The 19539-nt window shown below is 44.2% G+C and overlaps 1 pseudogene across 1 annotated transcript in view; it reads right to left on the bottom strand.

Moving 5' to 3' along the window:
• Window positions 1–2990: 2990 nt before the first annotated feature.
• The window catches only part of LOC310737873, a 44328-nt pseudogene continuing 27779 nt past the window's right edge, over window positions 2991–19539 (bottom strand). Inside the window, exons 13-15 of the transcript XR_014538217.1 lie at window positions 12585–12756; window positions 11313–11489; window positions 2991–3659 (exon numbers count right to left, since the gene is read on the bottom strand). The product of XR_014538217.1 is annotated as an uncharacterized misc_RNA (transcript). The remainder of the gene's footprint in view (window positions 3660–11312; window positions 11490–12584; window positions 12757–19539) is intronic.

The following is a 19539-nucleotide window of genomic DNA, read 5'->3' as shown; positions in this document are numbered from 1 at the left end:
GAAAAACACAGAATTGTTGACATTGTTGCAGATTTATTAAAAAAGAAAAACTGAAATATCACACGGTCCTAAGTATTCAGACCCTTTGCTGTGACACTCATATATTTAACTCAGGTGCTTTCCATTTCTTCTGATCATCCTTGAGATGGTTCTACACCTTCATTTGAGTCCAGCTGTGTTTGATTATACTGATTGGACTTGATTAGGAAAGCCACACACCTGTCTATATAAGACCTTCCAGATCACAATGCATGTCAGAGCAAATGAGAATCATGAGGTCAAAGGAACTGCCTGAAGACCTCAGAGACAGAATTGTGGCAAGGCACAGATCTGGCCAAGGTTACAAAAAGATTTCTGCTGCACTTAAGGTTCCTAAGAGCACAGTGGCCTCCATAATCCTCAAATGGAAGATGTTTGGGACGACCAGAACCCTTCCTAGAGCTGGCCGTCCGGCCAAACTGAGCTATCGGGGGAGACGAGCCTTGGTGAGAGAGGTAAAGAAGAACCCAAAGATCACTGTGGCTGAGCTCCAGAGATGCAGTCAGGAGATGGGAGAAAGTTGTAGAAAGTCAACCATCACTGCAGCCCTCCACCAGTCAGGGCTTTATGGCAGAGTGGCCCGACGGAAGCCTCTCCTCAGTGCAGGACACATTAAAGCCCACATGGAGTTTGCTAAAAAACACCTGAAGGACTCCAAGATGGTGAGAAATAAGATTCTTTGGTCTGATGAGACCAAAATAGAACTTTTTGGCCTTAATTCTAAGCGGTATGTGTGGAGAAAACCAGGCACTGCTCATCACCTGTCCAATACAGTCCCAACAGTGAAGCATGGTGGTGGCAGCATCATGCTGTGGCGGTGTTTTTCAGCTGCAGGGACAGGACGACTGGTTGCAATCGAGGGAAAGATGAATGCGGCCAAGTACAGGGATATCCTGGACAAAAACCTTCTCCAGAGTGCTCTGGACCTCAGACTGGGCCGAAGGTTTACCTTCCAACAAGACAATGACCCTAAGCACACAGCTAAAATAACGAAGGAGTCGCTTCACAACAACTCCGTGACTGTTCTTGAATGGCCCAGCCAGAGCCCTGACTTAAACCCAATTGAGCATCTCTGGAGAGACCTAAAAATGGCTGTCCACCAACGTTTACCATCCAACCTGACAGAACTGGAGAGGACCTGCAAGGAGGAATGGCAGAGGATCCCCAAATCCAGGTGTGAAAGACTTGTTGCATCTTTCCCAAAAAGACTCCTGGCTGTATTAGATCAAAAGGGGGCTTCTACTAAATACTGAGCAAAGGGTCTGAATACTTAGGACCATGTGATATTTTAGTTTTTCTTTTTTAATAAATCTGCAACAATGTCAACAATTCTGTGTTTTTCTGTCAGTATGGGGAGCTGTGTGTACATTCATGAGGAAGAAGAATGAACCTAAATGATTTTAGCAAATGGCTGAAATATAACAAAGAGTGAAGAATTTAAGGGGGTCTGAATACTTTCCGTACCCACTGTACCTGTTATTGGCTTTGTTTTGGCTCATTTGAGTGAAGAGGCCAGTTTCAACTTTTTCAAAGGCCACAACGCACACCAGCAACGACACAGGCCTGCATCAGGGGGTTGTGTGAGTGAGTGTTTGCTTGTGTGAGTGGGCCCACTACTATTTTATGTTGAGATTTATACTTTGGTGTGATATAAGTGTTGATTTAGAATTGCAGTTGCACTGTTACAGAAATAGTTAACAGTAAGAGTGTTTAAGGATTTTTCTTTGAGTGCATGTTCATTGCTGTGTTTTTGTGTATTACATTTGAACTGTTTACGTTTTTTATTCAGTAAGTGGATTGGACAGTAATTTTTGTTATAATACCTATTGACTATTGTTATTCATCCCTATATATTATTATACATATGTCAACTTAATTACTTTAATATATATGACTTTCTTTTCGGCTTCTCCCGTTAGGGGTCGCCACAGCGGATCCTCCGCATGTTTGATTTGGCACATGTTTTACGCTGGATGCCCTTCCTAACGCAACCCTCCCCAATTTATCCGGGCTTGGGACCGGCACTAAGAGTGGCTGGGGATGGTTCCCTGACCGGGAATCGAACCCGGGTCGCAGCGGTGGGAGCGCTGCATCTTAACCACTAGACCACCAGGGGTACTTTAATATATATATATATTCTATAATTTATATCTCAATCTATTTTATATAGCAAAAAAAGAAATAAATACAAGACTTTGTTTACGACTGTTTTTTTCTTGTGTATATCAGAGTTTAGGTATCAGAGTATTCTAATTTCTATAGTCGAGAGACCCCAAGTTATTGAACCCGTCGCCCCACCCTAAAGAGCTTAGACTTGATACAACTAAGTAGGGCAGGGGGCGCTAAATAAATAAAGAGATAAATGTTCTAGGGCTCATTAAGTTTAGGGCTCGATGTCAGATCTCTGTTTTTAATGGAAAACGTATAAAGAATGTATTTGCTGAATGTGTGTGAGCAGTACACAACAACAACATGCATAAAAAAACTGCACTATTTACATTATTATTGTAATAACGAGTCACAAACACATCCACTGCTGCTAATCCCCGTTTATTAGGAAAGATGAGGGTCCAGTGAACAACATGCTGTAAAGCATTTCTGCTCCAAACAAACAATAATGTTGTTATTTAGATTTACAGTAAAAGAGGCGGAATCTCAGGTTGAGTCTCCACTCGATATGCAGGTGTCTTTTCTGCACCACTTATTATTTCAAACCTTTTCTTTCCAGCCAGTAGCATTATAGAGAAAAAAAAATGATTTATGGAAAATGTAGCCAATAAGTGCAGAATTCTAACGATATATGGAGGATTTTATTCCCCACGTGTGAGTCTTGGTGTTTAGATTTTTTTCATGCCCAAACGAAACCTAATTCTTGGGGAGGTTTTCCATACGACCTGCGATGCCCATAGGCCTTTCTGAATTCAGGGAAGAATCACACCGCACACAGCAAATGTTCTTCTTCGGTTTATTCCAGGCAGCAGAACGTATATATACACACAGAGGAGAGAAAGCTGACCTAAAGTTGTTTCCTGTTTAGATAAGAAGATATACTAGCTGGAGATGTGTGAGCCAGATAAAGACTCTCTGTTTACCTTACAGACTAACATCGTAAATATTCTATAGACACTGAACAGACAAAGGAATGTGTGTGAGATAGTGTGAGAAACATCTTAACACTAACACTTAGTTTTATTATTCATTTTATCATTATTCTTATTATCAGAAATAGTCTCAGATAAATGTTTGTAGGAATCTAATTTTTCATGAAAATCATAACATTTTAAAATAAATTGTGAATGTAGCCCACTTTTATCAGGAACTGTTAATGTTTAAAGTTAGGTAGGGCATTTTAGCTGGGAGTCCCAAGAGCTGTGGTGAAGGCTAACAGGTTAAGTAGAGTAATTAAGTATTTGTACCTCTGCTGAATACAAAAATCTGATTTCCTGTCATGAGCTGGAGGTGACTGTACTGTACACTAACTGAAGCTTGAGGGACTTCTAGGAGAACCTGAGGTTTGAGGAGTTCTAGGAGAACCTGAGGTTTGAGGAGTTCTAGGAGAACCTGAGGTTTGAGGAGTTCTGTTGGTGTTGGTGGATGGAGCAAAGTGTTACACATGAATGCTGTAAAACAGAGAACAGGACAGAATTACAGACAACATTAATCACAGACAATTCTAGCAAATACCATCATTTTAAACACACACACACACACACACACACACACACACACACACACACCCCCACAAAAAAACATTTTTAAAACTTTAAAGATTTCCTCCTGGTTAGTTAAGAGGTGCGTGCGTGTGTGTGTGTGTGTGTCAGTGTCAGGACAGTGACCACGAATCAGAAACGAGAGTAGCTCTATCAGCTTTAATCAGCCTTTCAGCACACAAACAAGACTGAGAGTGTACGAACCGTAATGTGGGTTTAATACACACAGCGAGCGTAGTCCATGAAGTGGTTATAATCCGTACCATCGGAATTGGAATCGCCTCTTGTATGGAGGGACCAATCGTCTGCATTGTTCAGGAGTGATTCTGACCCATTCTTCCACACAAATGCTCTTTAAATCTTGAAGGTTCCTTGGGCCTCTTTTATGAACTTTGATCTTCAGTTCTCTCCAGAGATTTTCGATGGGATTTAGGTCAGGTGATTGACTGGGCCATTCAAACAACTTGATTTTCTTTCTTTGAAACCACTTCATTGTTTCCTTGGTCTTGTGTTTGGGATCGTTGTCTTGCTGAAATGTCCACCCTCTTTTCATTTTCAGCTTTCTGGTATATTTCAGCAGATTTTTATCCAGAATGTTCCGGTACATTTCTCCATTCATCCTGCCTTCAATAATATGAAGTCTGCCAGTACCCCTTGCTGAAAAGCAGCCTCAAACCATGATGCTTCCACCCCCAAACTTAACTGTTGCTATGGTGTTCTTGGGGTGGTGGGCAGTGCCATTTCTTCTCCAAACATGGTGTGTAGAATGACTGCCAAAAAGTTTAATTTTGCTTTCATCATATGAATTTAATATTCGGCTTGATGCTACATCTGGTGGAAATGTTGTGTCAATAGCCCACTAAGGAATCCTCTTACTGATAAAAATGCTGATGTGTCAAATACTTATTTTCCCCGCTGTGTGTGTATATATATATATATATATATATATATATACAGTCCCAGACAAAAGTCTTGTGGCTTATCTATTTTGTAGAAACACCTGCTATTAACCTGACTTTTAATTAATCAATTGGTGTTAGAAATAGCTCATCTGAAAAGCTAAAACCCTCCCAAATAATGTTTAATGCACTGAAATAAATGAGTTTCACTGAAAAAAGATTTATAATTTCATCAAGACAAAAAGGTCAAATTTTGGCAAGACAGAAGTTTTGTCTATACAGAAATTGAACAAATTTACTGCAAATACAAAAATACGTCAGCAAATGAAGTAGTGGTGCTGTGAGATCCAAATTTAATATCTTGTATGACTTCCATGAGCTTAAAGGACTGCATCCATGCGGTTTGGCAAGGATTCATACTATTTATTGATGAAGTCATCAGGAATAGCAAAGAAAGCATTCTTGCATGCCTCCCAGAGTTCATCAATATTCTTTGGTTTCTTCTTTCATGCTTCCTCTTTCATCCTACCCCACATACGCTCAATGATGATCATGTCTTGTGACTGGGCTGGCCAATCCTGGAGCATCTTGATCTTCTTCGCCTTGAGGAACTTTGATGTGGAGATGGAAGTATGCGATGGAGCACTATCCTGCTGCAGAATTTGGCCTCTGTTATGGTTGGGAATATAAGTGGTAGCTAAGATTTCTTGGTATTTTAGACTATTGATGTTGCCTTCCACCCAGCAGATCTTTCTTACACCCCCATACTGGGTGTAACCCCAGACCATGATTTTTCCGCCACCAAACTTCACTGTTTTCTGGGTGAATCTCAGATCCATGAAGGCTCCAGTAGGTCTCCTGCAATATTTGCGGCGACTGTGGTGTAATTCAACAAAAGATTCATCTGAAAAATCCACCTTCTGCCACTTTTCCAGTGTCCATCCTTTTGGCAAATGCCACATGGTTTTTCAATTGTCTTTTGTTTAGTGCTGGCTTCTGGGCACCATTGAGGCCATTTCGAGACAGAATCTGAACAAACTGTTCTGGTTGACACAGGGACTTCAGGTGACCAGGTCTCGTGGAGCTCTGCTGCAGTGGAAAATAATCTGGCCTTGGATTTTTGAGCCAACTAACGGTCCTCTCGAGCAGTTGTCTTGTGGGGTCTGCCTGACCTGGGCTTGTCAAGAAAGTCTCCAGTCTCTTAAAAAAAATTTTTATCCTCTGTGCTTGATGCTGAGACACACTGAAGGTGTCTGCCACATCAGCAGTGGATCTGGTCTTCAGCCCTTTTGATAATCAAAACTTTAGTCTCAGGGTGAATCTTAGGCATGTTTGCAGAGGTCTAGTTGCAGTTGATGTGAAGGTCTAGTGTACTGGGGTTCTTTTTATACACACCTGAGACCTAATTGATCCATTATTAGTCACAGGTGAAGCTCATATCACAAGGCGACAACACTTATGTCTTTGCAAAAATTGACTCAATGAGCTTTACCAAGCTGTGAATATTACAATACTTTTTGACAGTTTAGTTTTGCACTGAAACATTATTACAGAAGCTGCTGGGATTAAAATGAGCCATTTCATGTAAAAAAAAATCCTGATTAGAAATATATTTCAGCAGCACTTCAGGTCGGTCAATTTGTACACAAGGGACAAGACTTTTGTCAGGGACTGTATATATATATACACAGTGGAACCCGGTTATCTCGCCCTCGGTTAACTCGACAACCCTATTAAGTCGACGTTTTTAAAGTGGAACCGCCAAATTCTCGCTTTGTCTAAGCATTTTTTTAATGGTTTATGTCGCGGAAAGCTGAAATCTCGAGCACAAGGGGGAAAAATCTTGCCATTTAACGTCGGTTATCTCGATCGGCACGGTGCAGCCGCAGAAGAACTCGCGAAAGTGGCGGAAAAATCAAACCTTACAGATGCTCCAGGTGTTGTATTGTATACTGGTGAATCTCTGCTGTTAGTTAGTGCACATATGCCTTTTGTTGTTAAATGTTATGCGATGAACAGGAGCCGAAAGCCGCGCTTGGTAGGAGCGCAGTGCGGAACGTGGGATGAGCAGCAAAAGCATAGAATGAACACCGGCAGGACCGGGGGAGGGGGGGTGGAATCCGCGGTGCGCTTTGGGAAGAAAAGAGCAGCCGGTGAGAGAGTGCCGGTGGGAAGAAACGTACCGGGATACGCATGCGCGATAACAACCACCGCCGTGAACCAACATATACCAACAATAACGGACAGTGAGAGTGTGGAAGTTTAAATAGGAGCTGGTGATGATGATAAACGAGCACCATATGTGCGCGATTGAAGCCAGGAGCTTTAGAGAAAGCGGCCGAGAAAACACCTGCTCTGCTGAAGGGGGCTGAAGGGGGCGTGGCAGGTGGATTCCTTAAAGATAAACATGTACTGTATGTATTTTTATTGCATGTCTTCATCAAACAAATCGCGGCAACGCTGTTGTGTAAAAAACCCTTCAAAAACACGTGCATGTACATTCTCATTTATTAACACATCATGTACATAAAGAAAATTGAACCCAGCCATTAGGGGGGCACAAGCCAGTGTACTCTTAGTGCCGGTCCCAAGCCCGGGTAAATGGGGAGGGTTGCATTAGGAAGGGCATCCAGCGTAAAACATGTGCCAAATCAAATATGCGGATCACAAATGAGAATTTCATATCGGATCGGTCGAGGCCCGGGTTAACAACAACCACCACAGGTATCGTTAGCCGACAGGGTACCGGTGGAAATTGGGCTACTGTTGGCCGAAGGAGGAGAAGGAGAGGAGGAAGGCGTCTACAGAGACGGCAGGAAAAGGAGCAGTGTAGGAGAGAAGAGGTTCGGGTTGGTACTTTAAATGTTGGTACTATGACTGGTAAAGGGAGAGAGTTAGCTGATATGATGGAGAGGAGAAAGGTAGATATGCTGTGTGTTCAGGAGACCAAGTGGAAAGGGATTAAGGCCAGGAACATTGGAGGTGGGTTTAAACTGTTTTATCATGGTGTGGATGGAAAGAGAAATGGTGTAGGGGTGATTCTGAAGGAAGAGTACAGTAAGAGTGTAGTGGAGGTGAAGAGAGTTTCTGATAGGGTGATGATCGTGAAGGTGGAAGTTGAAGGGATGATGATAAATGTCATCAGTGCTTATGCTCCACAAGTTGGCTGTGAGATGGAGGAGAAAGAAAGATTCTGGAGTGAATTAGATGAAGTGGTAGATGGTGAAGGAAAGAACGATTGGTGATTGGGGCAGACTTTAATGGGCATGTAGGTGAAGGGAACAGAGGTGATGAGGAGGTGATGGTAGGTATGGTTTTAAAAAGAGGAATGTGGAAGGGCAGATGGTGGTAGATTTTGCTAAAAGGATGGAAATGGCAGTGGTGAACACGTATTTTAAGAAGAAGGAGGATCATAGGGTGACGTATAAGAGTGGAGGAAGGTGCACACAGGTGGATTATGTTCTGTGTAGGAGATGCAACCTGAAGGAGATTGGAGACTGTAAGGTGTTGGCAGGGGACAGTGTAGCTAGACATCATCGGATGGTGGTCTGTAGGATGGTTTTGGAGGCGAAGAAGAAGAGGAGGAAAGTAAGGATTGAAAGAAGAATAAGATGGTGGAAACTGAAGGAGGAAGAGTGTAGTGTGAGGTTCAGGGAAGAGGTCAGACAGGGGCTTGGTGGTGGTGAAGAGGTGCCGGATGATTGGGCAACTACTGCAGGAGTGATGAGGGAGGCAGCTAGAAAAGTACTTGGTGTGACATCTGGAAATAGAAAGCAAGACAAGGAGACGTGGTGGTGGAATGAGGAAGTGCAGGAGAGCATTAGGGGAAAGAGGTTGGCAAAACAGAAGTGGGATCGACAGAGTGATGAGAAGAGTAGGCAGGAGTACAAGGAGATGCGGCAGCAGGTTAAAAGGGATGTGGCGAAAGCCAAGGAAAAGGCATATGAGGAACTGTATAAAAGGTTGGACACTAAGGAAGGAGAAAAGGATTTATACCAATTGGCCAAGCAGAGGGATCGAGCTGGGAAGGATGTACTGCAAGTTAGAGCAATAAAGGATGGAGAGGGAAATGTGTTGACTAGTGAGGAGAGTGTGTTGAGAAGATGGAGGGAGTATTTTGAGCAGCTGATGAATGAGGAAAATCAGAGAGAGAGAAGGTTGGAGGATGTGGAGTTGGTGAAGCAGGATGTAGATAGGATTAGTAAGGAGGAAGTGAGAGCAGCGATTAAGAGGATGAAGAATGGAAAGTCGGTTGGACCAGATGACATACCGGTAGAAGCGTGGAGATGTTTAGGAGAGATGGCAGTGGAGTTTTTAACCAGATTGTTTAACAGGATTCTGGAAGGGGAGAGGATGCCTGAGGAATGGAGAAGGAGTGTGCTGGTACCGATCTTTAAGCATAAGGGAGATGTGCAGACCTGCAGTAACTACAGGGGAATTAAGTTGATCAGTCACACCATGAAGTTATGGGAAAGAGTAGTGGAAGCCAGGCTGAGAGAAGAGGTGACCATCTGTGAGCAACAGTATGGTTTCATGCCGAGGAAGAGCACCACAGATGCCTTATTTGCTTTGAGGATGTTGATGGAGAAGTATAGAGAAGGACAGAAGGAGCTGCATTGTGTATTTGTGGATTTAGAGAAAGCGTACGACAGGGTGGAGAGAGGAGTTGTGGTATTGTATGAGGAAGTCAGGTGTGTCAGAGAAGTATGTGAGGGTGGTGCAGGACATGTATGAGGACAGTGTGACGGCAGTAAAGTGTGCAGTAGGTACGACAGACTGGTTCAGGGTGAAGGTTGGACTGCATCAAGGATCGGCCCTGAGCCCTTTCCTGTTTGCAGTGGTGATGGACAGGTTGACGGACGAGGTCAGACAGGAGTCTCCCTGGACTATGATGTTTGCAGATGATATTGTGATTTGTGGTGAGAGTAGAGAGCAGGTTGAGAAGAGCCTGGAGAGGTGGAGATATGCGCTGGAGAGAAGGGGAATGAAAGTCAGTAGGAGTAAGACAGAGTACTTGTGTGTGAATGAGAGGGAGGGCAGTGGAGTGATGCGGTTGCAGGGAGAAGAGGTGGAGAAGGTGGAGGAGTTCAGGTACCTGGGGTCAACAGTGCAAAGTAATGGAGAGTGTGTTATGGAAGTAAAGAAAAGAGTGCAGGCAGGGTGGAGTGGGTGGAGAAGAGTGACAGGAGTGATTTGTGATAGAAGAGTATCTGCAAGAATGAAAGGAAAAGTTTATAGGACTGTGGTGAGACCTGAGATGTTGTATGGATTAGAGACAGTGGCATTGAGTAAAAGACAGGAGATGGAGCTGGAGGTAGCAGAGCTGAAGATGTTGAGGTTTTCGTTGGGAGTGACGAGGATGGATAAGATTAGAAATGAGTTTATTAGAGGGACAGCACATGTAGGATGTTTTGGTGACAAGGTGAGGGAGGCGAGATTGAGATGGTTTGGACATGTGCAGAGAAGGGACATGAATTATATTGGTAGAAAAATGCTGAAGATGGAGCCACCAGGTAGGAGGAAAAGAGGAAGGCCAAGGAGGAGGTTCATGGATGTGGTGAGGGAAGACATGCAGGTAGTTGGTGTAAAAGAGGCAGATATAGAGGACAGGGTGGTATGGAGACGGATGATCCGCTGTGGCGACCCCTAATGGGAGCAGCCGAAAGAAGAAGAAGATGTACATAAAGAAATTTCAAGCAAGTTAATATACTGCCGCCATTTTGATTTTCGTTTATCTCGATCATCGGTTACCTCAACGCATTTTGGCGACCCCCTAGGACATCGACATAACCGGGTTCCACTGTGTGTGTGTATATATACATATATGTGTAACCAGGTTAAAAAGATAACGTATTTAAGCTTTGTGTTAGGTGTGTGACACAAAGTGTGTATTAATGGCCTTTTCCATGCATCACTAAAAGGTTTTGCTGGACCTTTAAGAAACGGAACTGTAATGCTAAAGGGTTGTTGCCTTCCGGCGGTGGAGTGTTGTGTGTGGAGTGTGTGTGTGTGGAGACAGTAAGAAAGAGAGATAGAGAGAGTTTAAATGTGTGTGTGTGTGTGTGTGTGTGTGTGTGTGTGTGTGTAGAGACAGTAAGAAAGAGAGAGAGAGAGTTTAAATGTGTGTGTGTGTAGGTGTGTGTGTGTGTGTGTGTGTGTGTGTGTGTGTGTAGAGACAGTAAGAAAGACAGAGAGAGTTTAAATGTGTGTGTGCGTGTGTGTGTGTGTGTGTGTGTGTGTGTGTGTGTGTGTGTAGAGACAGTAAGAAAGAGAGATAGAGAGAGTTTAAATGTGTGTGTGTGTGTGTTTGTAGGTGTGTGTGTGTGTGTGTGTGTGTGTGTGTGTGTGTAGAGACAGTAAGAAAGAGAGATAGAGAGAGTTTAAATGTGTGTGTGTGTGTGTGTGTGTGTGTGTGTGTGTGTGTGTGTGTGTGTGTGTGTGTGTGTGTGTGTGGAGACAGTAAGAAAGAGAGATAGAGAGAGTTTAAATGTGTGTGTGTGTGTGTGTGTGTGTGTGTGTGTGTGTGTGTGTGTGTGTGTGTGTGTAGAGACAGTAAGAAAGAGAGATAGAGTTTATGTGTGTGTGTGTGTGTGTGTGTGTGTGTGTGTGTGTGTGTGTGTGTGTGTGTGTGTGTGTGTGTGTGTGTAAAAAGTCAGTAACTCACTATAGCTTCTTCAGGTTACAGTGTGGATCCTTCAGTAGGTCATTGAGCAGCTTCACTCCTGATTCTCCTGCTTTATTACAGTTCAGTTCCAGTTCTCTGAGGTGTGATGATGAATTTACCCTCAGAGCTGAAGCCAGAGCAGAAAATCCTTCATCTGTAATCCTGCACCTACTCATCCTGCAAGATTGAAAACCTTCTCCCATTTAATACACTGAGTTTTAGCACCAAAATCAACTACACAAAATCATTCTATACACAACATTTACTCTCCATCACACACACACACACACACACACACACACACACACACACACACACACACACACACCAATGACAATGACAAAAGTAACTACAGAGGAACCCTGAATGAAAATTTTTTACCTCTTGCAGTCTTACACTCTTGTTTATTACTGTTTTATCAATCACTTTTATGGGGGTAAAATACACACAGGGAAGGCAAACTGAGGGGCAACTATTAAACTACCTCCTGGACCAATCAGAGATGGGCATCTACATTAGCAGGAGAAATAAAGTAGAACAAAAAGGCAGCTATAATGTTATAATGGTGACATCAGCAGTGATAAAGTCCAGGATTCAAGCTGACTTTCAGTTTGATAAGAAAACAGAACATTTGTTGATGCTGGAGAGAATCTGGTGCTGAAGAGGAGCACTGCGCTCTCACTGATCATCACCATCAGTGTTCACACAACCCTGTTTCATACACATCATCTCAGATCTCTTATTTATTCACGGATTTATCATTTATTTCATTGTGCGTGTGAGTATGAGTGTGTGCGTTACTTTCTCCAGTGTACAGTGTGTGTGTGTTTCTGTGTATGTGTGTGTAAGTGCATGTTAATTTCTGTGTATGAGTGAGTGATTGCGTGTGTGTTTGTGTACATGTGTTTGTGTACATGTGTGTGTGTGTGTTTGTGTACGTGTGTGGGAGAGAGAGAGAGAGTGTGTGTGTGTGTGTGTGTGTGTGTGTGTGTGTGTGTGTGTGTGTGTGTGTGTGTATATATACCTCAGTATCTCCAGTGTACAGTGTGGAGTCTCCAGTGTGTGTGTGTGTGTGTGTGTGTGTGTGTGTGTGTGTGTGTGTGTGTGCGCCTCAGTATCTCCAGTGTGTGTGTGGGTGTGTGCCTCAGTATCTCCAGTGTACAGTGTGGAGTCTCCAGTGTGTGTGTGTGTGTGTGTGTGTGTGTGTGTGTGTGTGTGTGTGTGTGTGTTTGTGTGCGCCTCAGTATCTCCAGTGTGTGTGTGGGTGTGTGCCTCAGTATCTCCAGTGTACAGTGTGGAGTCTCCAGTCCAGCAGAGAGCAGCGTCACTCCTGAATCCTGCAGGTTATTGTTACTCAGGTTCAGTTCTCTCAGTCTGGAGGAGTTTGAGCTGAGAACTGAGGACAGAGTTCTACAGCTTTCCTCTGTCAGATTACACACACAGACTGGAAAAGATGAAATATCAGAAGTCTGATCTCAAACACACAAACACAACCATAATCCACTTCCTCTCTCTCTTTCTGTGCATGCAGGTGATCGTGGCCTGTAGAGCACAAGAGCGGTTGCCGTTTTGCCAATTTTTTGCTACTTTTTCCTTAAACATCTAGGAAATATAGGTTGCGAGTGTTAATATTAACGGAGCGAGGGATTATGGAAAGAGAATAAAGCTTTGAGTTTATAAGACAGAAGCGTGTGGATGTTGTTATGCTGCAGGAGACCCACAGCGACAGCAGTAACGCTGCTGACTGGGTGAAGGAGTGGGACGAGTTGGTGATTTTAAGCCATAACACGTCACTTAGTGGTGCTGCCCTGCTTTTACTCACAATTTATTCCTGTTTCTTACACTGTAGAAGAAATTTGGAATGAGGTTTTAGTGTTTATCTGTGTGGACGTCACCAGTGCAGTGGAGAGAATGAGGTTTTTACACAAACTCAACAATGTGATTTTAAACTGCAGCACTGCAGAGTTTTTAGTTTTGGGAGGAGATTTTAATTTTACAGCAGAAAATATAGACAGAAATCATGCAGAACCTCATGTAGCTTCTCGTAAGCATCTGTGGGAGATGGTGAAGACCCACAATCTCTGTGACGTATGGAGAAATTTTAATAAAAAACAGAGACAGTACACGTGGGCTCACTGCATAGACAACACGCTCTCCGTGGAGAGATTAGATCAATTTTATTTTTTTAAGCATCAACTGACTTATTTTACAAAATGTCTATTTTTCCAGTAGGCATCTCAGACCACTGTATGGTTCAGTGCACCATCAGTAAAAAGAATATTTATCCTAAGAGCAGCTACTGGCATTTTAACACTGCACTTTTAGAAGATGTTAATTTTAGAGAATCTTTTATTTTTTTATGGAATTGTTTTAAACTGGAGAAGGCAGCTTTTTACTCCCTACAGCAGTGTTGGGATGTGACAAAGGCACAAATTAAATGTTTTTGTCAACAGTACACTCTCAATTTTACAAGAGACATTGCAACATCTCTAAAAGCTCTGGAGATAGAGACAGTGGAACTCCAGCGTTTGGAGGCCACAGGAAATTGAGGGCATATTGAAGCCCTCAAAAACTTAAGATTCCAGGATGGCGCCGGTGAGGTCGGCTGCCGCTACGTTTTTTCTTTTTTTGTTTATTTTATACTTTTATTTAATTAGTTACACTTCCATCTACACAAGATGAACACCATTAGATATGACAGAGACACTCATATCTATTGGTGTACAATACACAAACCTTTCGGCGTTTTTAAACCCGGACCCATGCTGGCCGAGCAAAATCATGAGGGAGAACAAAGGACATGACCCGTACCGGCGTCCACGAGGGAAACGAGCCGGCGTCAGGAACAGGCTGAGGACACGCGCACACCGCGCTCCCTTACCTAGTATCCTATTAGCCAACGTCCAGTCACTGGAAAACAAGCTCGACGACCTTAGGGCAAGGGTCAAGTTTCAGAGGGACATTCGGGACTGCAACCTTCTCTGCTTCACAGAGACATGGCTGAACCCAGCGGTACCGGACCACGCCATTCAGCCGGCCGAGTTTTTTTTCAGTTTACCGCATGGACAGAACACTTGAGTCGGGTAAGTCAAGAGGAGGTGGAGTGTGTCTGATGGTAAACAACCACTGGTGCGACAGCGCGAGCATCATTCCTCTTTCATGCTCCTGCACACCAAACCTGGAACTACTGACCATCAAATGTGATTCATCGGGAAACTAGCGGATAACACGGTACAAAAAAACACCATTAGAACGTTTCCCAACCAGAAGCCGTGGGTGGATAAAACCATCCACGACACTCTGAGATCCTGCTCCGCTGCCTACAACACGGGGCTCGACACCAGGGACATGGAGGAGTACAAGGCTGCGTCTTACAGTGTTCGCAGGGCGGTGAAGGATGCAAAGTGGTGCTACGGGACGAAACTAGAGTCACAGTTCCAACATGGTGGCTCTAGGAGCCTGTGGCAGGGACTAAGGATAATAACGGACTATAAAACACCATCTTCCAGAATGGTGAATGCGGACGCTTTTCTGGCAGACAAGCTAAACACCTTTTACGCTCGTTTCGACGCTGCAGCAAACCACGCTAGCGGCGCTAGCGGCACAACCAGTGTGACGCCGAGAGACACATGCCTCTTTTCCCTGCAACCGCACCCCTTCACTGTCCTCCATCTCATTTACACACATGTACTCTGTCTTACTCCTACTGACTTTCATTCCCCTTCTCTACAGCATGTACCTCCACCTTCTCCACCTGCTCCCTACTCTCACCACAAATCACAATATCATCTGCAAACATCATAGTCCATAGAGACTCCTGTCTGACCTCGTCCGTCAACCTGTCCATCACCACTGCAAACAGGAAAGGGCTCAGAGCCGATCCTTGGTGCAGTCCAACCTTCACCTTGAACTAGTCTGTCAAACCTACTGCACACTTCACTGCCGTCACACTGTCCTCATACATGTCCTGCACCACCCTCACATACTTCTCTGACACACCAGACTTCCTCATACAATACCACAACTTCTCTCTCCACCCTGTCGTACGCTTTCTCTAAATCCACAAACACACAATGCAACTCCTTCTGACCTTCTCTATACTTCTCAATCAACATTCTCGAAGCAAATAGGGCATCTGTGGTGCTCTTCATTGGCATGAAACCATACTGCTGCTCACAGATGGTCACCTCTTCTCTCAGCCTGGCTTCCACTACTCTTTCCCATAACTTCCTGGTGTGACTGATCAATTAATTCCCCTGTAGTTACTGCAGGTCTGCTCATCTCCCTTATTCATAAAGATCGCTACCAGCACACTCCTTCTCCATTCCTCAGGCATCTTCTCACCTTCCAGAATCTTGTTAAACTATCTGGTTAAAAACTCCACTGCATCTCTCCTAAACATGTTCATGCTTCTACCAGTATGCCATCTGGTCCAACCGACTTTCCACTCTTCATCCTCTTAATCGCTGCTCTCACTTCCTCCTTACTAATCCTATCCACTTCCTGCTTCACCAACTCCACATCATCCAACCGTCTCTCCAAGGTTGTGCCAATCGGCACAAATCCTTTTCTCCTTCCTTAGTGTCCAACCTCTCATACAGCTCCTCATATGCCTTTACCTTGACTTTCTTCACATCCCTCTTCACCTGCTGCTGCATCTCCTTGTACTCCTGCCTACTTTTCTCATCACTCTTCCGATCCCAATTCTGTTTTGCCAACCTCTTTCTCCTTATGCTTCCTCATTCCATCACCACGTCTCGTTCTCTTCTATTCTATTTCCAGATGTCACACCAAGTACCTTTTTAGCTGTCTCCCTCATCACTCCTGCAGTAGTTGCCCAATCATCCAGGACCTCACACTACAGTCTTCCTTCTTCAGTTTCCACCATCTAATTCTTCTTTCAGTCTTTTCTCTCCTCCTCTTCTTCTTCACCTCCAAAGCCATCCTACAGACCACCATCCGATGCTGTTTAGCTACACTGTCCCCTGCCAACACCTTACAGTCTCCAGTCTCCTTCAGGCTGCATCTCCTACATAGAAAATAGTCCACCTGTGTGCACCTTCGCCCACTCTTATAGGTTACCCTATGATCATCCTTTTTCTCAAAATACGTATTCACCACCACAGTCTACCACCATCTGCCCTTCCACATTCCTCTCCTTAAAACCATACCTACCATCACCTCCTCATCACCTCTTTTCTCTTTACCTACAAGCCTATTAAAGTCTGCCCCAATCACCAATCGTTCATTCCTAGGTACACCATCTACCACTTCATCTAATTCAGTCCAGAATCTTTCCTTCTCCTCCATTTCACAGCTGACTTGTGGAGCATAGGCACTGATGACATTTATCATCACCCCTTCAACTTCCAGCTTCATGTTCATCACCCAACTCTCTTCACCTCCACTACTCTCTTACTCTACTCTTCCTTCAGAAACACCCCTACACCATTTCTCTTTCCATCCACACCATGATAAAACAGTTTAAACCCACCTCCAATGTTCCTGCTCTTACTCCCTTTCCACTTGGTCTCCTGAACACACAACATCTCTACCTTTCTCCTCTCCATCATATTAGCTCCCTCTCTCCCTTTACCAGTCATAGTACCAACATTTAAAGTACCAACCCGAACATCCACTCTCCTTCACTTCTCCTTTCCCTGCTGTCTCTGTAGACGTCTTCCTCCTCTCCTTCTCCTCCTTCGGCCAACAGTAGCCCAATTTCCACCGGTACCCTGTTGGCTAACGATACCTGTGGCGGTCGTTGTTCACCCGGGCCTCAACCGATCGGGTATGAAATTCTCATTTGTGATCCGCAAATTTGATTTGGCACATGTTTTACTCTGGATGCCCTTCATAACACAACCCTCCACATTTATCCGGGCTTGGGACCGGCACTAAGAGTGCACTGGCTTGTGCCTCCCTAATGGCTGGGTTAAAGCCCTCAAAAACAAAAAAAGCCAAAATGAACGACCTGTTGGACACTGCAGTACAGGGGGCGTTGGTCTGCTCACGCTTTAAAAGCGTCACTGAGATGGATGCTCTTTCTAAGATCTTCTTCAGTTTAGAACAAAAGAATGGACAGAAAAGATTAAAGCATGTTGTGTGAATAGAATCAGGGGATCTCGTATCAGAGCCTTCTGAAATTCGCCAGCAGACAGTCAGCTTCTATTCAAAGCTGTAAAGCAGCGAGAGGTCAGGGGCACAAGAGGTGGAGGAGAGCTTCCTTAAAAACCTGCCTAAGCTCACAGAGTCAGTGGCCAGAGAGTGGGACAGGGAGCTGTCACTATCTGAGCTTCAGGAGGCTCTCCAAGGCATGAAGAATGGGTCGAGTTATTCAAGGAATTCTGGGCAGTAATAGGGCAGGACGTGCTGGAGTTTCTAAGGGAGAGTGTGAAAGGTGGTCAGCTCCCATCAAGCTGCAGGAGAGCCGTCTTGACCCTGCTGCCAAAGAAGGGAGACCTGACCCAGCTGAAAAACTGCCGCCCAGTGTCGCTACTGTGCACTGACTGCAAGCTGCTGTCAAAAGCATTAGCATCAAGACTGAAGAAAGTGATGGAGCAGATCATTCACCATGACCAGACGTACTGTGTGCCTGGCAGGTCGATATTTGACAACATATACCTAATTCGTGACATTTTGGATGTCTCCAGGCTATTGGGTTTAAAGACTGGTTTGATTCTCCTAGACAAGGAAAAGGCTTTTAAGCGGGTTGAGCATAAATACTTGTGGAAGGTGCTGGAAAGCTTTGGGTTCAACCCCAGTTTCATAGCCATGAGTGTACAGAGGGATCAGGCAGGGCTGTTCACTGTCAGGAATGCTGTACACTCTAGCAATCAAACCTCTTTTAATCAACCTAAGGAGGTCTCTCTCTCTGGTTTTAATGTTTCACGTGCCAATGCTTCACTTTACGTGTCAGCATATGCAGATGACTTGGCAGCAGTGGTGGGATCCTAGTCTGACGTAGATGTTTTAACTGATGTTTTAGGAAGCTTTCAAATTTTATCAACAGCAAAAGTAAACTGGGGAAAAAGTGAAGTAGTTTTAGTTGGGAAGTGGGGAGATGGGGAGCTGACACTACCAGGAGGTTTGGTGTGGAAAAAAGGAGGTTTTAAGTACTTGGGTGTCTACCTGGGGAGTGATGAGTTTATAAATAAAAACTGGGGAGGCACTGTAGAGCACATCAAGGGCAGACTGAGCAGGTAGAAGCGGCTGGTTCCAAAGATGTCCTACAGGGGCAAACGCTGGTGATAAACAACCTGACAGCGTCGTCTCTGTGGCACAAGCTGGCGTGTGTGGGATGGCCTGTCAACGGATGTGGTGGCCCCTTCCTGGAGTGCAGGGGTGAAGAGGAGATGAACTTTGGGACAGTGACGGGGAAGCTGCTCTACAGGGCCTGTGTTAAAGTTTTAAACAAGAAAAAACTGAGTGGGAGGGTGGACACCCAGTGGAGAAATATTTTTGGTTTTAACAATAATATTAAGCCAGAGTGGAGACACTGTACAAACCACCATTACCTAAAAAGCTGCCGACCTCCAGTGGAGGATTTTACACTGCATCATCTCTGTGAACTCTTTTATTTCTGTTTTAAACCCTGATGTTTTAAAAGACTGTCCGTTCTGTTCACAGAACTGTACCATCCTCATTGCCTCAGTGTTGTCTGTCCAGTCCAGTTTGTTGTTTAGGTGAACACCCAGGTATTTGTAAGAGTCCACCCTCACAATGTCCTTTCCCTGAATGTTCACTGGCGATGAAGTTTGTTTGTGCCTATGGAAATCCACCACCAGTTCTTTGGTTTTCCCCACATTTATCTGATGGCAGCTCTGTTGGCACCAGTTCACCAAGTTCTGTATAAGTCCTCTGTACTCCCTTTCATCATCATCCAGATTACAGTCTTTACACTTTACACTTTTTGAGTTTTTAAAAGGTATTTTAAGTTCTTTTAATGTGACTTTTACTCTACAGTGTTTTATTCTGGGTTTTAGGTACAGCAGGAGAAACAGGTTTATGTGTCAGTTGATTAATTTTATTTTTGGTCAAGCAAAAATGGCAATATACCTGAGCAAAAAAAACAAAATGGTTCAAAACACTGACTGGACAAGGACGAGGTTGAGGTCATATTTACGGAATTGCATGTTTTACGTGATGACAGCGAAAGGTATGTTCTCCCTCCACATGACCGGTGTGCAGCCCACACCCTTGACCTTATATACACGAACGATAGTTA

This window comes from Silurus aristotelis (assembly GCF_946808225.1).
Source record: "Silurus aristotelis genome assembly, chromosome: 15".
In the NCBI taxonomy this organism is placed as follows: Eukaryota; Metazoa; Chordata; class Actinopteri; order Siluriformes; family Siluridae; genus Silurus; species Silurus aristotelis.
Note: the sequence above shows the minus strand (reverse complement) of the source record. Positions and strands in the feature narration are given on the sequence as shown.